The sequence below is a fragment of the Condylura cristata genome, unplaced genomic scaffold (genome assembly GCF_000260355.1).
Source record: "Condylura cristata isolate star-nosed mole 26May11 unplaced genomic scaffold, ConCri1.0 scaffold00028, whole genome shotgun sequence".
NCBI lineage: Eukaryota > Metazoa > Chordata > Mammalia > Eulipotyphla > Talpidae > Condylura > Condylura cristata.
Window position 1 is genome coordinate 6,178,591 of NW_004567129.1, and position 22,241 is coordinate 6,200,831.

The following is a 22,241-nucleotide window of genomic DNA, read 5'->3' on the forward strand; positions in this document are numbered from 1 at the left end:
GGAGACCTGCACATGTCCCTATTAACCCACATGGCACAGAGGAAGGGACTGAGATGATGACCTGCTGCAGGCCCCTGCTCTTAAGAGATCACCCAGGATTCAGTCTCACCCACCCACCCCTCAAGACTGAGCTCTCCCGTCAGCACCAAGCGCCCATGTGTGCGCACGCCATGTCACGTGAGGCAAAGGCGTGCTGTGCAGAGCGGGCCGGCATCTGCCTTCCGTCTGCACCCAGCCACCTATATTCGGCTCTACCTGGCCTGGAGGGCAGAACCCATGGGATGCTCATTTGGAGAAAAGCCGTCAAAATATTTTGATGGTCTTTAATCCCACAAAGGGAAAGTCGGTTTGCAAAAGCAAAGCAGCCGGCGGGTGCCATTTGCTGCTCAACAGGCCAGTCTGGGCCGAGGTCCAAGAACAAATCTCCTCAAATGCCTTGCACACACCCCCTTTCCCTTGCTTCTGAGAAGATACTGAACATAACATGACAGTGCCCTGGGGCCACTGTTACTACCACTACCCACCCCAGGGCCCCTGTGCCCCGCTCCGTGGCCGCAAGCCCTGGCCTCAGGGTTGAGGTCTGGGTGACCGTCTGTTTGCCTGGATGTTTCTCCCATCCTTTTCCTGATGCCAAGTGGCCACTTCCTGTTGCTGCCTATGAACCACCGCCAAAACCCCACCCTTCAAAGGTTACTGCTCTTCTACTGGAGCCCCTGAATCCAGAGGCAAGCCCATTAGGATGATGTGGAAAGTAAAATTAGCTGGTTTCCAGTGAGAACATTTCTGATGAAAAAAATACACCTCTCTTTACAGTGCTCAAGGTAGCCCATGTGACTCTAGGTCAGCGGTAGCTGAGAGAACTTTCTGTGGTGATAGACATGCTCTGGGTCTGAAATGTCCAAGGCAGTTGCCACCTGTGAGTGACCAACATGTGAAAGGTGATCAGTCCACCTTTCCACAGTCACCTTGGGACTGAAGGTCAGTCAACCTGCAGCACCTACGCGTATGGTTGTGTGCAAGGGGAGCTGACAGACTGGGGGAAGACTAAACACAAGACCCTGGAAAATGGGGACAGAGATCTGCATCCTTGGGGCAGGTACTTCAGGGTGACACTGGGCGGCCTTCATAGCCAAGGGTGGATGGAGCCCCCTCTAGCAGCCCCTCCCAGCCCTCGCCATACTGTGTGGGCTGGGGGTGAACCCTGCTGGGTTCGCATCACACATCTGCAAGGCTTGTCCAGTCCCCTGGAACCTAAAGCTCTCCTGGGAGGCAGGGACTGTGGTCAACCCTTGTCTAAGCACACAGGGCTGTTCAGGACCCAGCTGGAAAGAGAACTGGGCCTCAGACTTCATGCCCAGGCCTCGTGAGTCACAAATTGGGCTCTACCACCACCACCCCTGGAGGGGGTAGGACTGGAAAGGAGCTCCTGCCAGTCTGTACTATTTAAGGTCTTGAAGCTGGCTGGTGATGACAGTGCGTGAAGTTAAAATGCACCAGGAGGGACATGGCCTGTGTATTTTGCTGAGTGTTCGTTATGTTTTGCTAAAAAGATTTTTTTGGAAAACAAAACAAAACAAAACAGAAAAACACATTTAAAGTTGAATTCTGGCTCTACCACTTGCTGGCTGTGTGGGCTTAAGCCAGTCACTTGGCTTCTCTGAACCTTCATTTCCTTTGTAATTGTGATGTAGTATTCACACCCCTTAGGATACAACCGAAACTGACTACTATTTTAAAAAAAGTAGCATGTGCTGGCTACTGGGAACTGGTCAGTCAGTTGTTGCTGGTGGGCCAGTAGAGTGTGCAGTGGATTGGGAAATGCTGGGCAGTTCCAAGAGTTAACATTTCCATAGAAGCCACGTGGTGAATTCAAGGTCGCTGACTGACATCAGTACACCTGTCCTGAGGGCGGTGTCAGTACCTGTGACTGGTCCTTGATGATGGTAGCTACCCACACAGGCTGGATGAGACCCCACAAACTGGGGATGGGGAGGGGGGAGCTGCCATTAGTAATTCGCTGAGCTGTGGGTCCCTTTGAGTTAACCCCCCAGTGAGGGAAGTGCTTGTGTGCAAGGTGACTATTTGTAAGTTTCAAGAAGAAAGAAGTTTGGGGTTTTGGGCAAACGCCCCCATCCCCATCCCCAGTCCCTGCATCACCCACAGGTTACTTCAAATAGATGGAACAACTTGGAGTTGACCTGAGGCAGGGGGTAATGAACTCACTCTGGAGGATTAGCAGGACCCCATCAGCTATGGAGAGTCTGGGGAGGTCCCAGTTGGCATCCCAGAAACAGACACTGGCTCCCCCAGGCTCCTCCACCTCCTCTTACCTCCTATCAAGCCCCCAGTCCACCTGACGGCCCATGGGAAGGGCCACCTGGGCTGTGGGACCTTCGGGAAAGGGGCCCTTGAGGAGCTGGTGAAGGAGCAGGCCAAGGCCACTCTCCCCATCGGCGCTCCGTGGAGACGGTCAGGAGGCACATTCTGGCTCATTAATCACTGGTCTGACCATGGCAGCTGCCCCCTTTTATGGCCAAATGGCTCAAGAGGTTTAATAATAGAGCAAAGGACTGATATTTTCACGTTCAGACCCTTGCGACCCTGGTCACCATTGCCGGCATGAGATGGTGATGGAAATCTGGGTCCCTGGGGTGTGTGGGTTGGCATCTGTGCCACCAGAGCTGTTGAACAAGGCTCTTGAGGGGTGTGACCCACAGTCAGCATGTCTCCAACTGAGTCAGCGACATTTTTAAGGACCACAGCAGCCCACAAGTTTCAAGGCAGCCCTCGGCTAAGACGTCACAGCCACTGATCCATGATATCTAATGGTTCTTGCATGATATCCCATGGTTCTTCCAGCCCCCACCCCCGGTAGAGAACCCCCATCTGGTAGAAGAAGAAAGGGAAGCTCCAAGAAGTTAATTAAGGGCCCTCAGCAGCCAGTGACAGACCTTGCCATGGACTTAGCGGCCAGGTCATTCTCTACTACAGCACATCCCAACCTGCTTGGTCAGACCCTGGCCTGGGGACCCTGGGAGGTGCCAGCGTGGGCCTCTAGGTGGGGAGGGCAGAGGATGCACAGCTATACAAAAGGTAGCAACAACACAACATGATAAGCACTGTAATTGAGAGGCATAGGTCCCAAAGGGCAGGGAAAAACATGCTGGAACACAGGCCCGGGCTACCTAGAACTGACCCATAAGCTGGTTGTCAGGTGGGATGGGGGTGCTCTAGGCACTCCCGGCAGAGGGAATGGAAGAGTTGGGAGCCAGCATGAGGACCCTAGAGGGAATGGTTCTTCGGTGAGGTGCATGTGGCTGGCTCCAAAGGTACCCCAGTGGGGTCTGAGGAGCAGCCAGACGAGGGCAGAGTCCCCAGTTGTCCAAGCTCCTCAGATTCTTGGGTTCTCCCAACAGCATGGGAACAAGCCAGTGTGACAGTCCCATATGGAGAACCTGAGAGTGTAAAGACAGCTGGGGGAGTGCCCTCCACCAAGAGAGACATCTAGAAAATACCAGGAGAAGCGAGGGGTGGAGAAAAAGAATGAGAAGAATGTCTTAGTCCAACACACACAGGAAACAGGCCCAGATTCAGGAGGTGACTGTCCGGGGCCACCCAGCTAGGAGGGGCAGAGCCGAATGGGCACTCCTGAACTTTCCAGGGCAGGGCTGCCTCTCATGAGCACACTGCAGCCCTTTCTGAGACAAAGCTGGACCGCAGGGGGCCGAGCCGAACAAGTTTGCAGAATAACCCCTCCCAGAGGCCTCTCCCGCCCATCAGTGCCTCAGTGTCTAGCCTGGGGTACCCACCCTCACCCTTCCTCACACCCCCTGCCCTCCAGTACTCAGCATCTCTGCTCTGAGCTCATGGAAGACCCCTGCAGTTGCCAACCTATCGCCACATATGCCATCACTGAAAGAAATTGTCTTCTTTCTTCTGTCACTCAACAGATGACCTCAGCATCTGGCGCGAACCCCACCCTCCATGACACACTCAGGGAGGTAGGAGGGAGGGAACCTGAATTTGTGGTTGAATGAACAAGGAAAGGGTTTTGCAGCGCCTCTGTCCTCAGGAAAAGGCCCTGAGGAGGGTGGCCCTACTCTCCGTATACCCGACAGAGAGGAGGCAAGCCAAGCCTCCACTCCGGCCTCACCCATCCCCTCTGGCCACGGTCAGCCCTGGCATGGAGATGCTGGCAGCCACCGTGGCCACTGGCAGCCCCTCAGCTACAGGGAAGGGAGGGAGAAGGAAGAAAGAGGAAGAAGGAGGCTCTTGGGGATGAAAAGCACAGGGCGTCTCTAGGTCTTCCTGTTCTGGAAACCAGCCTCGGGCACTGATTGGACAGCCCAGCCCAGAATCCACTTGGGAATCTGCTGAGATCACCTAAGGGCGTCTTCATGGCAGGAGCAAGTGAATGGGGTAAACAAAGCTCTTAGACAAAGCACACACTCAAAATGACTACAGACAGTGCCTAGCAGGCCTGGCCCGAACCTCAGCCCTGTCCCCCTCGATCCATTATGTCCAGAAGGCATGGACGCCTGGACGTGGATGCCTTTGGTCAGAGTGCAACACGGTCTCTGCTGTCCCCTGTGGTCCTGGGAGGGCCCATTCGGGGTCACAGCCAGCAGCTGTTTCTGCCTGGGTGTCTCTGGGGTTGGGTGTCTCTGGGGTTGCAGCCATCCCTCTACTCCACAGACGCAGGATGTGGGGCTCAGCGGGGACAGAGGCACAGGAATTTGGGAGGGCGAACAGATCCTTTCCTGGCAGAGAAAATCGTCCTCGAGGCCTCAGGACGGTGGTCAGCCCCTGCGGAAGCAGGTTCAGTTCTTCAGTTTCCACCACCCAAGGGTGTCCTTGCCATAGCCACTCCTCTCTGGAATCCCAGTGCACATCTGTTCTTTCGCTGGTAACTTAATTCAACACAATTGAATGCACTGAGCACCGAATTTATACCAGCTGTGTCACAATGATTACAAGACCCCCTGACAGAGCCCCGTGTCCCCTGCAAGAACCTGGAATGTAGTGACTAATATTCAAGGTGGATATCCAGACACAGGCATTCAAACTTCATTCCTCTGGATGCAAACGCGAGCCACCGTGTAATCGGCACACACCTCCCAGCACGGCTTTCAACAAGGAAGCTACTACCCGTACCTCACACACACTGGGAGGGCCAGAGGACCAAAACGGGATCCAGAAAGCAACAAGTGTTGGTAAGGACGTGAGGAATGGAGCCGGGGGGGATGTGAACGGGCGCAGCCAGCATGAAACACAGCTGGGAGATTCCTCAAGAACGGAAACCCGGCATTCCTCTATGATTTAGCGAACTCACTTCTGGGCGCGGACCCCAGAGAAAGGAAAGCAGGACTTGGAGATATGATCATGTTTACGGCGGCTTCATCCACAGCGGCCAGACAGTGGAAGCCACCCAAGTGTTCACTGAGGGGTTCTGGACACACAAAATGTGATCTGTCCGTGCGAAGAAACATGACCAGACCGAGGGAGGAAGGCTCTCCTGACACGTCTCCACATGGTGAATCCTGAAGCCCTGTGGCTAAAAGAAATAAGTCAGTCACAGAAAGACAGAACCACATGACCTATACGAGGTCCATGGAGTGTGGGACTCAGGGGATGAGAATAATTGGGGGTGTTCGGGCTGGAGGTTAGTGATTACTGGGGACAGGCTTTCAGTTCTGCAGCCAGATGGACAGACACTGCTGATGGTGGCACCATGAAGTGAACAGACTTAATGTCACTGGACTACAGACTTACAAAAGGCTCATTTTCTTATGTGTATTTTACCACACACGCAAAAAAAAAAGATGGGGGGGAAAGTGAGTGTCCAGTGGTGGCGAGGGCGTGGCAGGCCCGCACGCTGGTACACAGCTGGTGGGAGTATGGGTCAGAGCGGCTCTTTGGCCAGCACTTGGCAGCATCTGTGTGAACCGACCACCTCTGCATCTCTGATATCCAGGCCCTCGTGCACCCCGAGGAGGGCCACCTGGTCACCAATACACATCTCAAGGTTGGCGCAGAACACCAGCGCCCACAGATAGTGAAAGGTGTAAACAAGCCCTGGAGCTTCCACTGCTGGGAGCCCACACGTGCACTCGCTACAAATCTGGCCACGGCGCTGTGAGTTTCAAAGACAAAAGCGTGCGCGGGGCGAGCCGTGTGACATACAGACACACATGCTCTGCACCCGTATCTGGGTACCAGTTAACCAGGACATGGTCAACGTGTGCAAACAGATGGGGTGCTCTTCTGTGTGTGTGGACGTACCTTACTACTGCTCTGTTTCCCCTTGTCATGCACCTGCCTTACTCAACAGAGAGGGGCCCTGCGTGCCAGGCACGCTGGCCAGGGTGGCCATGAGGCGACCAACGCCCACCAGCACAGTCTGCATATGGACGAGGACCCTCTATGTCCACGCACGTTTTTCTCTCACAGGCAGGCAGCAGCAGTGCCTAACAGTAGAAATGTGTAGAAAGTAGGACTGTGTTCAGAGTATGTTTCTCAAATTGTAATGGTGAAAGGGCCCAGGCTTCACACCTGGCCCTGCCTTTTGTGGGCCACATGGCCTGGGTAAGAGGGCAAGTTAGCCTGCTGGAACCTCAGTTTCTTCATGGAGAAAGTGGGGTTGCAGAAGAACTTGCTGATGGGATCACTGTAAGGCTGGGCCGGGGGGGTGGGGTGGGGGACAATGCCCTGCACACACTAAGAGTGAACAGTATCAGGGTAGGCAGCACTGAAGCCCTACCGTGTGCCATGATCAACACTATCCCTGCTCTTGTGAACTTCCTGTGTTATGGAAGAGGTAGACAGGAAGCAAGGTAGGTAAACAGAATAAATGCATAGGATGCGACTGATGAGCCCAGGGGAGCAAGGAAAGCAGCTAAAGCTGGGGGATGCTGGTTTGGACCAAGCAGATGGCTTCATAAGGAAGCAGAGAATAATAACCACCCCACAGAGCTGACATGGGGAAGCAAGCATGGAGCTACCCAGCTTGTTGTTTCCCAGGGGAAAAAGAGAGAGTGAGGAAATGCAGGGGAGGGCCCATCCTTCAAGATGGATGTGTGGACTCTTCCTGTGTAGAAAAGAGTGGCTGATGGCCTCACTTCACAGGGGTCACCGCTTGCTCTGGAAACCACCTTCCTCTTCGAGGCAGGCAGGGTGTAATTTGAGACGAACATACGCAATAGTTCTGGGTGAACAGAGAGCCTGCTGGCAGTCAGAAGCTGGCCTTTCAAATAACAAGTGGGAATCCCAGATTGTTCTCAGCTCAGGTCTCACCGGGGCTCAGGCTTCCAGCCAGGTTTCTGGGATAGGTGACAGGAAGTTCTTACATGCAGCTGTTTATGAACAGCCTGGGTGATGTCTCACCTTTCTCTGGAACCACTGTGCTGCAGGATCAGAACCATCTTTCCCTCCCAAGATGGGGCTAGTGGGAGATCTCTAGGATCATTAGAAATCAGCTCCTGGAAACTAGTGGCCACAAGAAAACCTGCCCATGGATGTTTACAGCAGCTTTGTTGACAATTGCTAAAACTTGGAAGCAACCAAAATGTCTTCCAGTAGGTAAATGGATAGTTTGGGCACATCTTCACAGCAGAATATTACGCAACACTAAAAAAGAATGGAGCTCTCAAGTCATGAAAAGACTTGGAGAGATCTTAAGTGCTTATTATTAAACAAAAGAAGACAATTTGAAAAGGCTATATATTTTATGGTTCCGACACTATGACATTCTAGAAAAGACAAAGCAGAGGAGAGAATAAAAGGATCAGTGGTCGCCAGGGCTTGGGAGGGAGGAGAGATCAACAACAGGATTATAAGGCAGTGAAAAAATTTATTGTGATTCCTTAATGATGGGTGTATATCATTATACATTCATGAACCATAATAAAATGTGCTAGCTTTGGGTAGTTACAATGTGTCACAGGCTCAGCAATTGTAACACACTTTTCTGGTAGGGAAGTGATAATAAAGGAAACTGTGCATGGGAAATCTCTGTACATTCCCCTTGATTTTGCTGTAAACCTACAACTTCTCTTAAAAAAAAAATGTGTCTCCAACTCAGGAGAAGAAGACACAGACTGGGTCATTTTAGGAAGCATGAAAAATGACATGACACATCACAGAAGCCAGCAAGAGAAAGCCGTGAAGTCAGAGAGTGAGAATGCCATTTGTTTATTCATTGGACCATTCATTCCCTCGACAAACATTCACTGGCAGCGCCCTGTACTCTGTCTTCCAGTTCACGGTGAATGGGGGATACTGCTATTTGCATGGGATGAGGCTTCAGGAGGGTACTGACTCTCTGGGTGAGACCATCACCAGTTCTGCAGAGTTCAGTCGAGTTGCTAGACTGCGGAGATGGAAAGGGATGGGAGTGGGGTGGAAAGAGGGAAAAAACGTGTTGGAAGAACAGTGGGAGGCAGCAGGGTGGGTGTGGCTGAGCTTGGAGTGTGGGAGGGAGGGCTACATGATAGGATTTGGGAAAAGCTAGGCCGCTACTAAGCTGCACCCCTTGTCCTGTGGCCAAGGGGTGAGGTGGAAATCTTGGGGGAGAAGGAGGATAGGTGGGGACCTGCCAAGGTCCAGGGAAGAAAGATGCTATAACCTAGGACACCAGCAAATTCTGCGGTTTGAACATCTCCGTAAAGTGCAATGAATTTATACTGACACATGCAGACCGGACTAGACATGGATGAACCTTGAAAACTTGTTAAACGCAAGGAGCCAGGCACAAAAGGCCTCACAGCGAGTGATTCCATTCACATGAAACATGGCCAACAGATAAACCCACAGAGACAGAAAGTAGATTAATGGTTGTCAAGGGCTGGGAAGAGACCAGGAGTGAGGGCTAATGGGCCTTTTAGAGAGAGAGGTGACAGCCATGTAAGACTGTGAAGGCACCAGGGTTACTGAATTGTATGCTTGGCTGATTTTGTGTGACGTGAACACTACCTCAATTAAAAAAAAAAAAAAGAAGTTCAAAATAAATGTTGTGAATTCTAAGAATTTCACAGACTAATGGATGTGGTAATAGCTGGCTTGGAGACTGTTCTTTAAAGAAAGGCCGAGGTGACCCAAGAAGTTCACATGCAGGTGTCCGGGCTCCACACACGACACCCAGCCACCAGGCAGGCATCCCTTTTCTGAGCAAGAATTAAGGTCTTGGGGGACTCTTTCAGAGGCCATTTCAGGAGTAGAAAACCCTGCCCTAGCGTCTCCTCACGTGTTGATAGCTCAGATGATGGACGGTGCCAGCCTGATCTATACAGGATGAAACAGAGGTTCCTTCCGAGGGCAGCAACCTCCCTCTCAGGAAGAGACTGGGTGCACATCATTGCCATCAATCTGTGTCCACCTGTCCACTCTGTCTGGCTGATGGCCTCATCAGTTTCAACAGAAAATTCTATGACCAGATGATCAATTTCAACAGAAAACTCTATGGCCAGCTGCATAAAAACAGGATCACTTTTTACAGAGAAGGACGCTTTTACACAAAGACACACACACACACACACACACAGTCTTATACTCAGCTTGAAATAAATAATCGAAAACTGCATTAAGAGTCTGTTTCCTGAGCTTCAGACTCAGCATCTGTCAAGTTCTTCTGCAGTGCTTCCAGCGGTTCTGGGACGTTCTGCTAGCCACCACCTGGATGACCTCCAGCTTCCTTGAGATCAATGCCTCATGCTGACCCTGAGTTCTCCTGCTGACCTGCCTTCCCAAGCCTGCTTTGGAGCAACCCATGCCCAGCTTACCTGGGCCTAGTCCACAGTGCCATCCCTGTGTTGGGATCCAGCTACTCTGCCCCTCTATTCACCCATGATTTTCTACACCCTCTGTTCAAATTCTGCCTCCTTTCATTTTTCCTTTGCAATGGCAAAAGCTTCCAGTCTGGATCTCCAAATGCTTGCAGCCTTCCTCTCTACAGCCCATTTAACAGGAGCACTGAAACGCGGCTCACTCATCTGGCTGGCCTGCCCCGGCATGGGGGACACTCCGGCTTTGCCTTCTGCAGAACTACTCAGCCCTTTGGCCCTGGGCTCAGAGCTTCCAATGCTCTGGTATCACCCAGAGCCCCATGTGAGGACTGCCCTCAAGGCAGAGAGGGGTGGAAAGCCTGGGTCCAAAGGAAAGAAAACTGGCCCCAACTGGGGACAGTAGAAAAGAAGGGACCTGGCGGTAACAGCCCTCTTCGGGAACCCGCTGATGCCCTCTAAATCACTGGTGACTGTAGGAAACCCTGTGGAAAACTCTCACTGAGGGCTGGTCCTGCTTGCCGCTCTGGGACAAGCATTCCCAATGGTTTATTTTTAAAAGGCAAAATCGGCACTGATTGAGAAAGAATTCAGATTTAGCCACAAGGGTTGCTCAACTCATAACGAGAATAGTTTGGTGGCCGATCGCGCTCAGGGTCACAGGACAGAGCCTCCTTTGCTGCCGCGAGGGTCCACAGCTGGAAGCGAGGCCACAGCACGACCCTGGGGACCGAACTCCTGACCGGGGGGGCTGCTCACACAGACATGCAGCCCGGGACTCTCCAACACTGCCTGGCCGTGGGGAGACAAAAGGGCCAGGCAGCCCCACCGCTAGCAAGTGGGCCCATCTGCAGCCTCAGAACAAGTCCCTCTTTCAGTGCCAGCCGGGCGGCAAGGTCAGAGGCAACGCCAGCCAGAGCTTACCCTCCAAGTGCCAAGGCCCTTCAGAGAAACTTTAATAATTGTAGACAGAAAAGTCTCCTCTCTGCTTGCGTTACACAGGCCCTCTTCTCGATGACACAGCGGTCCGGCGGCGCATGCCTGGGAACACACTGCCACGTCAGGAGCTCCAGGGCCGCGGGGCGCTGGCACTAAGGCCCCGGAGCTGTGCGGTCATATTCTCACTCTCCCCCCTTCCCCGCTCCCCAGCAGTGTCCAGACCGCTGGGTTTCTGCTCTCTGAGCACAGCATGTCAATCCAGGAACATCCTTTTCCCTCCTAACTCATGGCTTCGAATCCCCCAGTTGGGAATCCCCAGAGCTATGCTTGTCAGGACTGTGCCGGGGTGCCAGAGAATGGAAGTGGGAACTCGGTGTGGAGCAGCCACCGCCTCTCAGCACGCTCCTTCCTGGGGTTCTGGGCTGGGTCTGGATGGGTGCGCTTGCTGGGAAGTGACGTAGGGAAAAGCGGGGTGTTCTTCTGTTTACCGGCAATGAGGTCCATTGCTGACTCAAAGAACAGCGTTCCTTGAAACTGAAAACATTCCCACTGACCACCAGGGAGCAATTACAGGCCACTTACTGCCTTTCAGGGCAGCCCTTTGATTCCCAGACCAGCCCATCCTGGTCCCCGCCCCTTTCAAGCCCTGTCTGATAAGTGACTTTAAAAGCATGACTTGGCCCACAGGCTCTGAGATGGGCTGAGCAGTCATGTCAGCCCACAAATATCTGGGGCGGAATTCCCAGGGCGCTGTGCTGAGCAGTTGGGCTTTCCTCCAGGTGGGGAGCGGCCCCCCGGTGTCCGGGCCCTCCAGGGAAGCAGAGAGCAGGAACTCTGGGGCCTGTGAGCCAGACTCCCAGCCTAGGTCAAACCCCACTCGGCCTCCTTGGTGTGTTTGTCCAGTGAGGTCAGCAGTTCATCACTCTGTGCCTCGCCTTCCCCATCTTTAGCTCCCTCGGAGTATTGTCAGGAGCTGAAGAAGACACCGCTCCTAAGATGCTAAGCCCAGCAATGCCCCGGCTCGCTAGACAGCGACAAAATGGAAAACGGACTCAAACAGATACTTGGACACAAATGTCCAGGGAACGTATAATAGCCAAACTGTGCAAGCGACCCAGACGCCCATCAGTGGACAAATGGACAGCGCAGACATGTTCTGTACACAGCAGACTAGGACTCAGCCATAAAAGCAACCCTGTCCACATGGCACGGTTGAAGCCGGCAGTGGAAGCAGCCCTCACAGACAGAGGCCCAATGCGGTGGGTTCTGCTGGTATGGAATGACCAGCGTGGCAGAGCCCTAGGGCAGGACACAGGCTGGGGGCAGCAAGGGGGAACAAGGAGAGAGAATGGAGATGGGTTGCCTTTTGGGTTGGTGAAAATTTTCTGTAACTGGACAGAGGCAACAGGCGCAGAACCTTGTGAATGCTGGCGAATCCTTCACTTTCAAAGGGTGAAGTGGGTGTTTTGTGGACATTACCTGCATTTGAGTGCTGCTGCCCAGGGCCCAACAAGGAAGGCTCTGGTGCCCTCTGCTGAGTCTCGGGTGCCTACATGCCCCGAGAGCTGTGATCACAGCCTTGCCCTCATGGGGCTGCTGAGGAGCTGAGATGAGGCCATGCGTGCAAGCGCCTGCTCCGTGAGCTCACACCCTCAGGGAAGGTAGGGGGGAGGGAGGACGCCCGCGGGGAGTGGGGAGGGTACTGGGTGGCATTGGGATGGGGGCCAATGAAGCAGGTGTGTCTAAAGGCAGGTGAAGATGCTGCTCCACCACCCCTTTCAAGGACCCTGTGAGCAGAAGGGGTGACTTCAGCCAGACAGAGCACATTTTTCCGAGCTCAGTACTAAGCTCAGTACTTGGCAAATCATTGCATCATTGCGTTCTGTTAAAGTAGCAGAGCCCTGTGTTTTTGACAGAACTTTTGTGATGCCTGCCTGGTAAACTGAAGGCAGGCAATGCTCAGGGGAGTGCGGGGGTCTGGTTCTGGAATAATCCCAGTCCATGTTTCCTTCCTTCTCCCTATTGAAACACCCCAGAACTGGCCTCGCAGGATTCTGCAGGTCTCCTTCAGGAAGGAGGCTCAAGGTGACCCTTCTCATGAAGTACACATTGCTCTCAGGCTAGAAAACAGCACCCAGGCCCTCCCTGGTGGTCAACGGGTTAGGATGCAGCACTGCAAGCTGGCTGCAGCCACTTGAGTGCCAGTTCGATCCCCACCCTGGAGGTGACCCACGTGGCCGGCAGACCTCTCCTGACCTGCCCGCTGCTCCCCTCAGCAGTGTACTTTGTCGATCTGCCTGTTCTGTTCCCCGCTCTGTCTCTGGTGAATCCCCTCACTGCCCCTGCACCTCTGGCCTGTACCCCTGTTCTGTATGTCTAAATAAGTAAGTAGATCTTTAAAAAAAGAAAATAGCACCCAAAGTCTGGAGGGAAGGGTGGTCATGGTGATGAGGTTGTGGGTGGCTCAGGAAGGCAGTGCCAAAGGCTGCAAACCAGGAGGTGGCCAGGTGGAGTTCTGGGACCCTGCAAGCGGCTCTTCTGAGGGTCCTCTGCCCGCGGCTGACCTCCACCAGCCCTCATCGTCAACACCCCAATGACAGCCTTTCCAAGCAGATGACACCACCACCATTTCCCTACAGAGGAAACCGAGGTACCCAGAGGTCAACTGGAATTCTTCTCTGAACCCAAAGAGGTAGACAGAGGCTCAGGAGAGCACTATGGTTTGCCTGCGCTGAGCAAGACCTGAGCTGTTAGCTTGTCTGCAGACTTGGCCAAGCACTCCTTCGACTCTACCCTGCTGGCCTGCATGGAGAGGAGAGAAAGATACAGCTGGAAAGGTCAGCTGGTGCCGGCGGCCCGGGCCTGCAAGCCAAGGTAGGGGCGCCTAGGCCCAGGGCAGCAGGTGGCTTGGACTGGTCTCTGCCAGCCAGAGGACAGTGTGGGAGGAGAGCTGGCTGTCAGCAGCGCACCTCCTGCAGCCGCTAGAGCCGGGAGCAGGTGTTGCTGCTTCCAGGTCACGGTCTCCAGAGGCACCGCAAATGCCTGCACACAGCTTGCTGTGTCGTCTCCCAGGCAGAAAAGGCAAGGTGCCCTTCTGCCGCCAGGAACTATACTCTGCACACCGACTCATCGGGGAAGAGCACACACTTCCAGGCTGAAGGACCAGGGAAAGGAGAGACACGTCACAAGGACGGTGCTTTCTAGTGTGGCTTACAGGGTGAGTGAGATCTTGTCCCTTTTTTTTTTTTCAAGATTAATATATATATTATCTTGTCCTTTTCTTTAGGACAAAAAAAAAAAAAAAAAGAGGAGGAGGAAGAGATCCTGCTATTGTCCTCACTGAGTTTATAATTCACAGCAACCTGTTAAAGGCACTGGGAGGTCCTGCAGCCTGTTTATGCCACTTCCTTCTCTACGTCACAGAACTTGGGGCTTTAGCTGGTTTTTTGTGGTGGGTGTTATTTTTGTTTTTGCTAGCACACCTATGGACGTCATAGAACCAACCTCATTTTAGGAAATGCCACTAAGATAGTCACAGCACCAGGGAGGGAGGATGTGGAGATGAGGGCAGCAGCTTCTTTCTTTGGGAAATCATTCTTCTCACCAGTAAGGCACTTTTAAAGAACTCAGGCGGTAGTGCTTTCCTCAGAAGAACCATCACCATGGCGCTGGCGCCCCATGGACACCCATCCCTGTCCTCCTCTTCCACAGGTGGAAACTTCACTGGTCCCTTGCATTCCACACTCTGAGTCTATCCTGCCTCTAAAAGCCCCTCCACAGAAACCCAGGAGACAGCTGTCTGAACTCTCCGGGAAAGGGACGATTCTCTGAGATAAGAAAAACCACACGCGTGTTTCCCACAAGTGGTGCAGAACAGGGGAGGTGTGGTGAGATAGCGAGGGAGGCCTGGAGGCAGGAAGTGTATTCAGTGTTGGGTGCCCATGTCACAGAAGAGGAAAAGGGGGCACCCACTCGCAGCACTTGGGCTTTCCCAACCTCCCACTGTCCTGAATGGCCCCTGAATGGAACCTACAGGCTTGTAGTAGGTTGGACAGAAGGGCTCATACCGAGTCCTCTCCTGACGCTCCAGAAAACCCTGCTGGAGGCTTCTCCTTCTCCCTCCCTGCACTCACAGAACTCAAAACGCTCTCCTTTTGCAAACCCAAATTTATAGCCTACAGGTCTCAGGATGGGAGGTTGGACACTTAACATAAGCCTTTCTGAAGTCAGGCATGGCCTGACATGGAGGCTGCATGCTAGGAGAGCCCACATGGCTCAGGGCTGGCATGGGACAAGGGCACACTGCATCCAGGTGACAAAGTCCCAGGGAGAACAGAAGCACCTTACACATAGCACCTTTCATTGCAGGAGACGGTGATGGTGGTGATAGTGATGTGTAGTAAAGACGGCAGTGGCGATGGTGAGGGTGAGAAACACAGCGTTCACTGCAGCCAAGTCCTTCTTGAACATCACCAATTTTAACCCCATTAAAATCACACTTCCGCCCTCCCTGGTGGCACAACGGGTTAAGACACAGCAGTACGAAGCTAGCTGGAGCCGCTTCAGTGCGAGTTCGATCCCCAGCCCTGGAGGTGACCCACATGGCACAGCAGACCTCTCCCGACCTGCCTGCTGCTCCCCTCAGCGGGGTACTTCCTCAGGTTGACTGTTCTGCTCCCCACTCTGTCTCTGGTGAATCCTCTCACCGCCCCTGCACCTCCTGCATCTCTGGCCTGTACCCCAGTTCTGTATGCATAAATAAATAAATCTTTTAAAAATCACACTTCCATATCTCAACTAAGAACACCAAAAGCACTAGGACATCACAAAGGCATGTGGTTATTACCAAGTCACAGGAGGGGGACCCCACGCTGGATCTGTGCAAGTCTAGATGCCACACTCTTCCCATTGTTCCACACCAGAATTAGTTCATGTAACCACAGCACACTGGAGTTGATATGACACCGGACTTTGGTAACAGGCGCTGCCCTGCCTCCCCACTCTGGCTGTGTGTCCCTGAGCAAACTACAGTGCCCCTCTGTGTCATGGTTTCCTAATCTAGAATGATCACTGTGAGATCATATTTCATGAATTCAGATGCAGAGTAGAACTTCCCTTAAGGGATCATGAAGTTCTGGCTTCTCTGACAAGGACATAAGAGAAAGGATGTCTTAGAAGCAACAGGGCTCAGATCTGATGCAAGATGGCACTTCCTACCCCACAGGGCTGGTATGGAGATTTGGTGAGGTTATAAAATAGCACCAGGCATGAAGCAAGCATTCATGAGTATTCTCTTACTTCAAAATGTTCTAGTTTATTTAGCTGTCTACAAAATTTACTCAAGTGTCTGTTAAGGGCCCAATGGTCAAGACCCTGAGCCGGAAGCACACCCCTTCCCTGAGAGCTGTCACAGACCTCGCACACACATCCGGGAGACTGCAAGCTCGCAGGCCAGCAAGGGCACAGACAGAACTTGAGCTCAAGCCCCTAACACCCACTTGCGGCTTGGATTTGCTGCTATCCCCTGGGTAGGGATTCAAGCAGCCCTGGGGGGAGCACAGTGTTGTGTCCCCAGGGCCCAGCCTCGTGTTTACGCTGCGCTAATGGATGAAGTCACTCTCACATGGGACCTTCCTTCCTGAGCCCAGAACATCCCTCTGGAGACCCGGCTTGATTCAGGGGAAAGTTATCTGTCCCTGCAGCCCACACAGCCCCTGCTCCAAGCCACCTAGAAGAGCTGGGTGCCTGAAGCCACTGCTGGTGGCGTGGAGGGTCTCATGAGTCAGCACTAGGTCAACTTAATCAAGCAGCTCCTCGTGGCTGTTCTGAGCCCACAAAGCTTCAGAGGTACAGGGCACCCCCTACCACTACTGCAAGACTTGGACTCAACCACCGGACTCTCTGTGCCTCAGTTTCCTCCTCTGTAAACTAGTAATGATGATAACACACCCACCGTCATCTGCTGTGAGTAAAGCAATTGACCTCCCTTTTGCTGCTTACTCAGATGCGTCTGGGACACACGTGTCTCAGTTTATCTTGGTTTTCATGTCATACAGCAGCTTTCCCAAAGCAGCCGGCCTGCGCCTTTGAATTCAAAAAGATGGAACAATGAACACTCCCCTTTCCAAGCCGAGATGAGACAGACCTCCATCATGACAATGCCCTGCTCAAAGGTTCCTTCCGCAACCATTCAGCAAGCACTGACTGTGTCCCGGGCCCTGGGGACACCTGGGGACAGTGCAGACCCTGACATGTGACCTCAACTTTGGGCTGGAGTGTGAGTGTCCACCTGCGTCTGTCCTTCCTGGTCTGTGGCCCTGGCAGCAGGAATGGTGTCCGCCCCGAGGTCTCCCCAGCACTAGCGCGTCACACCTGAGAGGCGAGTGAGTGAACTGAGCAAAGGGCGGGGCTGTCACAGGCCGAGATCCAAGTCCCTGGCTTACAGAGTCTCCCACAACCTCCCCCCTCTATCACTGGTGGCTGTGAGCTCCCGACTTAGGTGACCCATGAGCCCCCCGCAGCCTTCCTAGTTGCCACCAAACCACCAGCAGCTTCTCCTGGTGGGTAACTTCTGGGTGCTGCCCGTGTCTGAACCTCCCACTGCCAGGTCCCCCCTTCACCCACAAAGCCATTTTCAGTAAAATGAACATAGATTGTATTTACTACAAAAATGAAACCAAAACAAAACCGTTCTCATTTCACTCGTGAAATCTGAGTCCTGAAGGAGCCAATCTTCCTGCTAAGCCGACAGTCAAATTCCTCCCAGCTCCGGCCCTCAACTTGAAGGAAGAATAGTAAGCAGGGCATGCCTTTCTTTTAAAAAGAAAGTTCTCGTCTTAGGGTTTCCTTTAAAATCCTGGCTGTTCCTACACAGTGAAAAGGCATATTTTGAGCTCTGTTTTGGCTGCTATCTAGGGACAATGAGGCATTTCATTCTGGAGCTTTTTCTCCTAGTGCTCTCTCAATCCAAAGCACAGATACTGGAGTCACTGGATCTGCTCCGGGATGACCGCCCTGCTGGTGCCTGGGGCCAGGGGCTTTTGGGAAAGAGGGACTTGCCACACTGCACAGGGAAGTCCCAGGCAAACCGGGATGAGCTGGCCACCAACCTTAACAGAGCCTGAGGGGCTGGGTCTCCCAGAGGGCCTGTTGCTTTCACAACCAGCACTGGGACCTTGGGCCCCTCTGGCTGTGGGCTGGAAGTCACCAGCCAGCAGGGCCAATGAGAAAGGAGCCCAGTTTAAAATCAGGCACTCCGAGCAAGGAGCTCCTTGTAAGAGATGCCCTCTGCAAGTGGGGGGATGGAGGGGATGGACTGCCTGCACATGGTAGGTGCTGCTCCCCACTCTTTGTCGCCACTATTAAGGCCCAGAAGAGCAAGGAATTCCTAAATAGTAGCAAGGAAGAACCCAAAATACCTAAGTTAATTAATATTCCCACGCCTGCATTGCATCTCATGAGACTGGCAGAAGGGGCTTTCCAAGACGAACCCCCTGAGCCTCCCGCCTTAGAAAGGGAGGCCCAAGTCCACAGGGGAGCTGACATGGTCGAGGGCTGCTCTGAACAGGTTCAGGGGACACTGGAGCCACAAGGGAGCCCGGGCTGACCAGCAGAAATGGGAAGCTGAGTCTGAGGTGGTGTCCAGAAATCACCACTCTGGAGATCTAGGAAAGAGATGGCTATTTCAGAGTGAGCTCAAGGTCTTTGAAGCCTTGGGAAGAAAAAGGCAAAAAAAAGGTTCATGCAGGGAAGGAGGGGAATTGGCCCAAGGACCCAAGGACCCAAGGACCCGTCAAAACACATCAAAGTGCCCTGGCTGGCACCCAGGGCTGGGGCCAAGGACTCCTGGTGGGTGAGTCTCTTCCTCCAGAGAGGAAGGCAGAGAGGGCTGGGGCTGGGCTGGGGGATCAGAAGGGTCATGTAATTACAGTTCCACCCATCAGTGCAAGAAGAGACTGGTTCTTCCTTTCCCAGGGAAAGGCTAGGGGCCTAAGGGAACCTGCCTGGCTTGAGAGGCATGGCCCCCCAAGCACTCTGCCGAAGACAGGGTGTGACCAGTCCAGGTGATTAGTGGGGGTGAACACCAGCCATGCCTCTCTGGATGGCCTTTTCTTTCTTTTTTTTTTTAAGATTTATTTATTTATGCATACAGAGCTGGGGTACAGACCAGAGATGCAGGGGCAATGAGAGGACCCACCAGAGACAGAGTGGGGAGCAGAACAGGCCAACTGATGAAGTCCACTGCTGAGGAGAGCTGAGAGAGCAGTGGGCGGGTCAGGAGAGGTCTGCCGCGCCATGTGGGTCACCTTCAGGGCAGGGATCGAATTCATGCTGACATGGCTTCAGCTTCTTAGTGCTGTGCTTTCACCCGCTGCGCCACCAGGGAGGGCGGCCTTTTCTTTCTTTAATGGATTACTTTTTAGAATAGTTTCCTATTTCCAGAGGTAGAGGACATACAGAGCTTCCATATACCCCACTCGGTTTCCTGTTCACGGCAGTATGGTGCATGTGTTCCGACTGCCGATGTGGGTGGCGGGATGGGTTGTCAGGACATACGGTCATACACCTGGGCTGCAAGCGTGCACCACTGGCCCCTCATCAGCCGTGCATTGGTGGCCTCACAACGGAGATTTCTAACAAAGTGACTACACTTAGCTCAAATTGCACATATGGGGCTCCAGCCAGCCCTCTCTGCAGGCCCTCCAAGGGAGTGGGGCAAAGGTACAGGCCTATCACACAGTAGGCACTCAATGTACAGATGCCAATGGGCTGAAGGAGTGAGTGAAAGAAGAATGAATGGATGAACTTTATAGTACCTACTATGTTCCGGCACCAAAAGCAAGCACTTGATGCATATTTGCACATTTAATCCTCACAGCAACGCTGTAAAGTAGATGTTATCTGTTTCACATATGAGAAAACTGAGTCCCAGCAAGGTCACCCCCTGGGCCCCAGGCAGAGCTGTGGTGCTGTGTGATCTTCCTGACTCCTAGGAGTCACATATGAAGCTCTTAATTTTGCATACAGCAGTCTTGTTTTTGCCACAGTGGGCGTATTTCCATAGCAGAAACTGAAAAACATTACTTAAATCAAGGGGCCTCCCCAAAGTCCCAACTCCCCAGAAAGCAGATTCACCAGCACCCCACTGACACAAACCCCCTTCCCCAGTCTGTTCCATGTTCTCTAATGCCAGGCCACACTACTTACATGACCACAGCCAGCACCCCGCCCCTTACTGGTCAACACCCCCCTCTGACTTCTATCACTATGGGCTACTTTTGTCTGCCCTTGAACTTCATATAAAAGAAATCATGCAGTATAAACAACTCTGTATCTGGCTTATTTTTGTTCTACATGCTAACTGCGACATTCATCCATAGCGTGTTATTTTTGGTTGCTGTATAGTATTCTACCACACAATTGTAACATAATTTGTTTATCCTACTTTTGCTGAATAACCTGAGTTATATCCAGTGTACTCTGTTTTGGGGGAACTGTAACTGGGAGTAGGATTGCTGTATCCTCGGAGAAGCGGGAGTATTTTTGCCCTTGCCAATACCTAGTAGGCAGGCAATAAGGTCCTCATTGTATAGATGAAGAAAAAGAGAGATCAAATAAAATGCCCAGGGTCTCACAGCTAACAAGTGACTGAGCTGGGACTCAAATCCAATGACTCAGCCTCCTCTCTCAGCCTCACCTAGGGGCAGAGAGGGAGGAGCAGGAGTGGTAGAGGGGGAAGAAGGGTGTTGGTAGCCTGAGGAAGAGAGCTCAGGATAAGATAATGTTCCTTCACTCTCTGGAAAAACAGCAAGGCCCCAATCAGTCCCCAGGAGGCTGGAGACCAGGTACAGGGCCTGGCAGGCTGAGCAAACAGAGACATATGAATGAGGCCTAAGTCCACCCAAACCCCAAGCACATAATTTCATCTGGAAGCAAATGCTCCCAGCCACCCAGCGCGCCCTCCTTCTTGGGGAGAAGGCAACCTGGATTCTGAAGCGCCTTTGTCTCTTCAGGGTGTCTAAGACAGAGTGACAGAATCCTTGCTTGTCCAAACAAATGACAGTCAACCATCCCTGCTGCTGGATTTTGGCATCCAAGGCCCACTGCTTGCCCTGTTTTCTAAAGAGTCTCACCTGAAGTTTCTTGAAGTCTCCTGTGAGTGCCCTGGAAGAGGGCGGGACAGCACATCCACGTCTGTGCCCACTCCCGGCGCATTAGCCTCAGGAGGAGCTGGGAAAGACATGCGGGGCTGGCCTGTCCTGAAGGGGGCGAAACTCACAGCAGACAGATGCTGCGGAATGCAACCTTCACTGAGGATGAGGAAAGGGCTGAAGAATGAAGGGGGGTGTGGGTGGGGGGTACAGGAGGTGGGGAGTCGTAGGTGTTGGTGGTGGGATGAGCTCCTGGGGGCTGAGGTGGCAAGGGGCACAGCTACAGTCTCCTCTTTGAAAAATTCAACTTCCCCTCCAACATCCCTGCCCTCACTGGCTGTGGTATTGCCATAGTTACCAGAGGTGCACTCTGACCCTGCCTAGCAGCAGGGTGATTGGCCCTAAGCCCTGCCATATGGGGTCCTTTCCTAGGAACCTGGAAACGAGCAGGCGGCCATCTCCAACCCCGAGCAGCCAGGTCCAAGCTGCCAGGCTGGGCCATGTCTGGCCGGGAGCAGAAGCATGCAGTGGGAGAGCGGAGAAAAGTGCTCTCCCAGGCGCTGGCTGGGCCTGGGATTGAAGTTACCAGGAGCAGTGCATTTCGGTGCGTCTTGGAGGATGCACGGTTCACACAGGAAAACAGGGAGAAAGACGACTCTCCTCTGAGGGAGCCCGCTGGCACCCAAAGGGGCAAATCTCCCTTTGGAAGGCCGGCCAGTGTCACTTGGTTCAAGAAGGAACTTTCTGTACATTCTACGGCAACCATCTCACTTCTGCCTTCCTCCAAGGTGTCCTCAAGACACAATGGAACATCAGTCCTTCATTGACCCCACTCTGGAGACCGCTGCTCCACCCTTGTCCTCCTGGCCTGGAGCCCCACCTCAGGAATAGGCACCAGCACACAGAACCGCTGGGACACCCTCCTTCCTCAGGCTCATTTGCAAATTTGTCCTCCCTGCATTCAACCATTAGCTGGGCATGTTTTATTCATTCTACCTACCTGCTTCTAGAAGCTCATCAAATATTTATTGGGCACATATTATGTGTCCAACGTGCTGGTTCTTTCCCCAGCACCAGCACCCAAATTCTAAAGGCATGGTCTGCTGGGCCATCGGGGTCACAATCGCTCAAGCGCTCCTGCAGAGAGCTCCGTGGTGGGGCGCTCGAGACCGGCTGGCCTCCCCGGGCTGACTGCGCGGGCAGTCTGGCTCTTGTCTTAACACATCCTCAGCATTCATGCCCCCCATCAACCTTCAGCGAGTCCAGGAAGGGGCTGAGAGCCACATTATATGGAGACTCAACTCCTCTCTAATTGCTTTGTGGTTTTATCTCTACTCCACGAGCATTAAATATATAACATGCACACACAAAGACA

General features: G+C 53.0%; 1 protein-coding gene across 2 annotated transcripts in view; it reads right to left on the reverse strand.

Moving 5' to 3' along the window:
• The window catches only part of CMIP (c-Maf inducing protein), a 191,481-nt gene that overhangs the window by 79,474 nt on the left and 89,766 nt on the right, over positions 1–22,241 (reverse strand). Inside the window, exon 1 of one of the 2 annotated variants that reach the window (XM_012730619.1) lies at positions 10,701–10,788. The exons of the other annotated variant lie outside the window; for it this stretch is intronic. The gene's annotated coding sequence lies outside the window, so the exon portion shown is untranslated. Of the gene's footprint in view, positions 1–10,700; positions 10,789–22,241 lie in introns of those variants that run through there. 2 annotated transcript variants of the gene reach the window in all.